We start from the raw sequence: 7107 nt of genomic DNA on the forward strand, positions 1-7107 counted from the left end.
CCATCCTCTCATCTCTACTGTAGATCCCAGCTAGCATATCAGTTCATCCTCTCATCTCTACTGTAGATCCCAGCTAGCATATCAGTTCATCCTCTCATCTCTACTGTAGATCCCAGCTAGCATATCAGTCCATCCTCTCATCTCTACATCCCAGCTTGCATATCAGTCCATCCTCTCATCTCTACTGTAGATCCCAGCTAGCATATCAGTCCATCCTCTCATCTCTACATCCCAGCTTGCATATCAGTCCATCCTCTCATCTCTACTGTAGATCCCAGCTAGCATATCAGTCCATCCTCTCATCTCTACTGTAGATCCCAGCTAGCATATCAGTCCATCCTCTCATCTCTACTGTAGATCCCAGCTAGCATATCAGTCCATCCTCTCATCTCTACTGTAGATCCCAGCTAGCATATCAGTCCATCCTCTCATCTCTACTGTAGATCCCAGCTAGCATATCAGTCCATCCTCTCATCTCTACTGTAGATCCCAGCTAGCATATCAGTCCATCCTCTCATCTCTACTGTAGATCCCAGCTAGCATATCAGTCCATCCTCTCATCTCTACTGTAGATCCCAGCTAGCATATCAGTCCATCCTCTCATCTCTACTGTAGATCCCAGCTAGCATATCAGTCCATCCTCTCATCTCTACTGTAGATCCCAGCTAGCATATCAGTCCATCCTCTCATCTCTACTGTAGATCCCAGCTAGCATATCAGTCCATCCTCTCATCTCTACTGTAGATCCCAGCTAGCATATCAGTCCATCCTCTCATCTCTACATCCCAGCTTGCATATCAGTCCATCCTCTCACCTCTACTGTAGATCCCAGCTAGCATATCAGTCCATCCTCTCATCTCTACTGTAGATCCCAGCTTGCATATCAGTCCATCCTCTCATCTCTACTGTAGATCCCAGCTAGCATATCAGTCCATCCTCTCATCTCTACTGTAGATCCCAGCTAGCATATCAGTCCATCCTCTCATCTCTACTGTAGATCCCAGCTAGCATATCAGTCCATCCTCTCATCTCTACATCCCAGCTTGCATATCAGTCCATCCTCTCATCTCTACTGTAGATCCCAGCTAGCATATCAGTCCATCCTCTCATCTCTACATCCCAGCTTGCATATCAGTCCATCCTCTCATCTCTACTGTAGATCCCAGCTAGCATATCAGTCCATCCTCTCATCTCTACGGTAGATCCCAGCTAGCATATCAGTCCATCCTCTCATCTCTACGGTAGATCCCAGCTAGCATATCAGTCCATCCTCTCATCTCTACGGTAGATCCCAGCTAGCATATCAGTCCATCCTCTCATCTCTACGGTAGATCCCAGCTAGCATATCAGTCCATCCTCTCATCTCTACGGTAGATCCCAGCTAGCATATCAGTCCATCCTCTCATCTCTACTGTAGATCCCAGCTAGCATATCAGTCCATCCTCTCATCTCTACTCTACATCCCAGCTAGCATCAGTCCATCCTCTCATCTCGACATCCCAGCTAGCATCAGTCCATCCTCTCATCTCGACATCCCAGCTAGCATCAGTCCATCCTCTCATCTCTACAGTAGATCCCATCTAGCATATCAGTCCATCCTCTCATCTCTACAGTAGATCCCATCTATCATTTTCAGTAATTATCCCGAGCAGTCATTAGCCCGGCAAGGATGCTGAAGCAGGTCTTAGCCCCCCATTCCCAACATCTTATATTTAAGTCATATAGCAGATGCTATTATCCAGAACCCAGGAATCCTAATAACCAAAGTTTGTTCCCCTCACCTCTTCGTGCATATGGCGAGGGTCGATGCCTTCAACAGGCAGGTGAGGTAGGCCTGTCGGAAGAACAGGTGTCGCCTCTGAGCCTAGGCTCAAAGAACACGGGATGCTGAGAGACAGGTCAAGGGTCAAGACCTCTGAGCCTAGGTGAACATCCACTGTGGAGCAGGTAAGACAGCAGCTCAAGGGTCACTGGCACCTCTGAGCCTAGGTAGCGGTCCACTGTGGAGAGAGACAGGTCAAGGGTCAATGTTGCACCTCTGAGCCTAGGCACCGGGCCACTGTGGAGAGAGACAGGTCAAGGGTCAATGCTGCATCCCAAATAGTGCTCTATATTTGGGGAAGAAAGAGAAAGGAGTGTAACAGTAGTAAATATTAAATCCACAGAGAGAGGAACCTCTAGTTAACGGACTCCTGTCATTATAGATGGACGACTCCAGAGCAGATATTTACAGGACAGGTTTCTAGTCAGTAATACAACATGGATGAGTATGTAGAAGTTGGTCCATGGCCCTTCCCTCTCATCCTGCCTTTCTCTCCCAGACTCTCACCTTCATCCCGGGGCAGTTGTGAGTCCTTCAGGATGGCCTGTAGTATGGGGTTGGTCCACGGTCCCTTCTCTCTGATGATCTGTCCCACCTGCAGCAGGTGGATGTTCTGGTGTCTCTCCAGCTGGGAAAAACATTCCTGAAAAAAGGAGGAAGAGGTTAGCCTGGTCCAAGATCTTACGTGCCATCTTGCCAAACTCAGAGTGAGGTTTTAGAGCATTCCATAAAGCAGTGAGAAATGGATATGATCTGATTGGTCAGCTGATTCAAACAGATATGATCTGATTGGTCAGCTGAGTCAACACAGCCTCTTTGTGTCGTCTTGTTGACATGACAACAACCATAGGAGCTGGCAAGACAGCACAAACAGATATGGAACCAGGCTAGGAAGCAAGGGGTTGTTAAGACAACTCACCTGGAACGAATCAAGGATTTTTTTCAAGGGATCCTGCAGGATCTTATTTCTGTTCAAAAACAGCAAGAGCTCAAAAGCACTCCTGTGGAGACAGAAAGGGGTGGGGTGGGGAGAAGGGGTGGGGGAGAGAGAAAGGGGTGGGGGAGAAAGGGGTGAGGTGGGGGAGAGAAGGGGGTGAGGTGGGGGAGAAAGGGGTGAGGTGGGGGAGAGAAAGGGGTGAGGGGGGGAGAGAAAGGTGGGGGGTGAGGGGTGGGGGAGAGAAAGGGGTGAGGTGGGGGAGAGAAAGGGGAGGGTGTGGGGGAGAGAAAGGGGAGGGTGTGGGGGAGAGAAGGGGGAGGGGACTGTTTAAGCCTCATACCTCCTTCAATAAATGTAACAACAGGGATGGAATAACAAGGCTGAAAGGGGCAGAGTCACCCTAGAAAACAACACTCATACTGGAGATGGAGACTGGGGGTGACAGGACTATGGACTCCAAGGAGCAGGTAAACAAGTCAACACTCATACTGGAGATGGAGACTGGGGGTGACAGGACTATGGACTCCAAGGAGCAGGTAAACAAGTCAACACTCATACTGGAGATATTGTCCTGTCACCCCCAGTCTATGTACCCCACGGAGCAGGTAAACAACACTCATACTTACAGGGCAAGGCTACTCAGTGTGTAGCATACATGTTCACAGTCAGACGGGAAGCAGGCCGAGGCTTGGACAAAGGAACATAGAGCAGTCTGGAGCACCTGCAGCTGTGGCAAGGGTACCTGCCAACGTCCTGAATACACCTCCACCAACTACAGGGGAAGGGAGCAGAGGGAGGATGAGAGGGAAAGGGGAGGGATACAGGTAGGAAAGGGAAGGGATACAGGTAGGGAAGGGATACAGGTAGGGAAGGAGGGATACAGGTAGGGAAGGGGAGGGATACAGGTAGGATAGGGGAGGAGGAAAAATAAAGACAGTTTATAGGGAAACTATACCAAGACGTTGGATGGGCCCAATTAAAAACAATTGTTGTCCCTTTCACTGTATCACCATCTCAACTTATTTAGTAGCAACTGAATACTTCGCTAGCTACATTATTACCAAACTAGGCCATAGTCAGACTAACTAGACACTGTAGCTAGCTACATTATTACCAATCTAGGCCATAGTCACACTAACTAGACACTGTAGCTAGCTACATTATTACCAAACTAGGCCATAGTCACACTAACTAGACACTGTAGCTAGCTACATTATTACCAAACTAGGCCATAGTCACACTAACTAGACACTGTAGCTAGCTACATTATTACCAAACTAGGCCATAGTCTCACTAACTAGACACTGTAGCTAGCTACATTATTACCAAACTAGGCCATAGTCACACTAACTAGACACTGTAGCTAGCTACATTATTACCAAACTAGGCCATAGTCAGACTACCTTCAATCTGACAAACTGTAAAAAAAACAACTTCAAAAAATGAAAGTGCAGACATTGAATTCCACTGGAGGTCTTAAACACGTTCCCGAAACTACTGTTGGTAAACTAGCAGCTCAACTAACTAGCTAAAGTGGGAACTGAAGATAACTTGGCTAACAAGCAAGCTACCCGAAAACGACTTGACAATGCTTTTCCCCGTAGCTAGCGAGTTAGCTTACTATCATGCATTCTGAAAAGGGTGAATTAGGATATAACATATGTGACATTACAGTGGGGAAAAACAGGTTGGTTTATTGGATGCTAGCTAGCCATTTACGGGTTGTTATCTGTCTGTTTGAAGGGGGAGGGAATAGGTTGGTTGGCTAGTTAGCCTTAGCATAGATTAGAGAAAGCTAGCTAGCTAGCTACCGTTAGCTAGTACGAGTCTGTACTGGGGAAAACAAGTATTTCCCTTTCTCTCCCACAAGGTGTAATTCCAATACATTGCTTTTACCTTACAGAACCGTACACAATATAACTTGCTTTGAAGTCCGTATTCTTCACTTGAACTACTGACAAATAAACTCTTCAATTCTTTTTAAAATCTTCCAACTCAAATTCACTCTCTTCTTCCGCCATACTGCTCGTCTGGCCTAGCGCGTAGCTACAGCGACCGAAACGCGACGCGTCCCGAGCGTATCGCCAGTCGAGAGATTTGATTGGATGAAACTCACGTCTGTATTGCCCTACGGCGGAAAAAGACGTCTTGTGATTGGAGGACACTGCACATCATCTAAAAAATTTTTTTTTTTTTTTTTAAAAACGCCCCTACATTGAAAGGTATCTTATGTGTTTTCATATATTATGGGTTACATTGGAACATTGTTGCAACGTGTTTGATTAACGTTTCTTTGAACGTTGTCACCAACCTAATATTGAACGAGTCAATTTGTGATTTTATCTGTCTGTGTCTCTCTCATTTCAGAACGGCGGCATGATCAAAAACACGTTATATCTTTCCCTTCCGTTGATTGGTTGACATGAGATGATATTGGATTTGTGCTCATTTATTAATTAACAGGTGACACCAGCGCGCCTACCTTTATAAATCAATCCCCTACTGTCTCGTTAAAAGGAATCAGTTCTGGCTATTGATTCCAAGGAAGACTAGGTCACAGTTGAGCAGCAGGTGACCAATGTTTATAACTGCTTCATTTATGGAATGCTTTGGGGAAAAAAACCTTCCTCATCCTTTGAGTTTGTCAAGCAATTTGGTTTATGCAAGTTAATTTTTTATCTACCTTTACCCCTTATTTCTCTGCCATTTTAAAACCTACTATGTAAAGGCAGTATATGTAACCTGGAATTGGCATGTGTTTTAAACGGAGCCGATGTGAATATGACGACGAAGAGCCGACTAGACCATTTGAGATGCTACCCCGTGTGGTTCATACTAGGCCTACACCCTTTGAGTAAAAGGGTCCTTTTTTTTTCTTCAGACCGATTCCTCAAAAGGTAATTGATCGCTGTCTCATTGCATCATGTCCTTATTGATCCTGTTTGGGCTCCAGTTGCCCTGCAGGTAGCAGTAGTTCAGGACTCTTGTTGACCACCATGTCTGTCGGGCTGTAGGTAGTCCTACACCACATGACATCACCCAGCACCGTAACGGCCACTGTGCAGACTATACTGTACGTTTTACCTGACCAATCAGATATTTATTATCCTATGATTTAAAAAAATATATATATTTTAACTGTTGTGAATATACTATGTCTGTAAGGATGACAGACTCATTTCCCCATGAGGGGATTAATTCACGTTCATCTCAGGGGTCGTGGGCTGGTTGGTAATCATCTTGTCCTGCTGCTGTGGAAAGTCCCGGTCTTTATCAGCAACAACATAGTGACGGCTCAGATCTTCTGGGAGAGGCTGTGGATGATACTGTGACGTGCAGAGTACTGGACAGATGCAAGGTCAGAGGGCCAAGGGCCAAAGATTTCTCCGTATTCCCTATATAGTGCACTATTCTTTATTAGACCAGATAATTTGGAATATGCTGCCATTTTGAATACAACAAGTGACAAAGTGGAGGCATCACTAGTTAATGCAAAGATGTTGTATTTTCAGGAACAAGCACATTTTCTGAAGACTATTTCTGACTGGTGTTTCATTGACTTTTAAAGATGGTGAGTAGACATTTTAACCTACATACACAAAGTGATGGTTCTGTATTGAAACTAAAAGTTCATATTAACAGTTGAGCTTTCAGCATGACTTCCTCTTCTCTTCCTGGTCAAGGTGTATGACTCCATGTTGACTCTCCCCAGAGACCTGCAGAACCAGCATCGCCAGGATGGGGAAAGTGCAACAGCTGCTCGGCGCGAGGGTTCCGGAACCAAGGCCCAGGTTGCCACGGCAGCTGGGGTTCTGTTCCTGATTTGCCAGGGTGCTGAGTCTGGTGTCTCTCAGCTGGACAGCTCCGTGTCATCACTGACTTCTATAATCCTCTGGAACACCAGGGCTTAAAGAGCTGGGTGCGGCCATCTTTATCTGGTGGGGAGCTCTCATGGCCAGGTACGGACCACAATGCAGTAAATCAGACTTTTATTTTTTTAATCTTCAATTTTGATGGATTTATTGTTGTCCTGAAACTACTGAAGCAACTATGTATTTTAAATGTCCTTCCAGTCATTCAGGGGGTGTCCTGGTGTTCTCGTGCCCACAGAGGGACGGCCCTGGACGGCATAAGGGTTGGTATAATAAACCACCACTAACCCTGCCCGCAGCCAGGGCACGTCTCATGTCTGATCTGCCCGACCAGAGGAGGACCCTATTCCCTATGTAGTGCACGACGTGTTCCCTAGAGAATAGGATGGTATTTGGAGACCTGTTCCCTATATAGAGACCAGGGTCCTATTCCCTATATAGTGCACTACTTTAGACCAGGACCCTATATAGTACAC

The 7107-nt window shown here is 46.1% G+C and overlaps 2 long non-coding RNA genes across 4 annotated transcripts; one reads left to right on the top strand and one right to left on the bottom strand.

Moving 5' to 3' along the window:
* Positions 1-1968: 1968 nt before the first annotated feature.
* LOC121843640 lies at positions 1969-4741 on the bottom strand. Its single transcript, XR_006081696.1, has 5 exons — positions 4656-4741; positions 3386-3531; positions 2742-2823; positions 2330-2465; positions 1969-2000 (listed from the first exon to the last, which is right to left on the bottom strand). It is a non-coding gene; the product is annotated as an uncharacterized LOC121843640 (long non-coding RNA).
* Positions 4742-5040: 299 nt separating this feature from the next.
* LOC112239919 lies at positions 5041-7107 on the top strand. 3 transcript variants are annotated; one of them, XR_002951935.2, is made up of 4 exons: positions 5041-5656; positions 5974-6117; positions 6272-6330; positions 6443-7107. It is a non-coding gene; the product is annotated as an uncharacterized LOC112239919 (long non-coding RNA). The 3 variants fall into 3 exon arrangements; XR_002951936.2 differs by having other exon boundaries at positions 6472-6486; XR_006081697.1 differs by having other exon boundaries at positions 5045-5656; positions 6272-6463.

The sequence above is a fragment of the Oncorhynchus tshawytscha genome, unplaced genomic scaffold (assembly GCF_018296145.1).
Source record: "Oncorhynchus tshawytscha isolate Ot180627B unplaced genomic scaffold, Otsh_v2.0 Un_contig_16999_pilon_pilon, whole genome shotgun sequence".
In the NCBI taxonomy this organism is placed as follows: domain Eukaryota; kingdom Metazoa; phylum Chordata; class Actinopteri; order Salmoniformes; family Salmonidae; genus Oncorhynchus; species Oncorhynchus tshawytscha.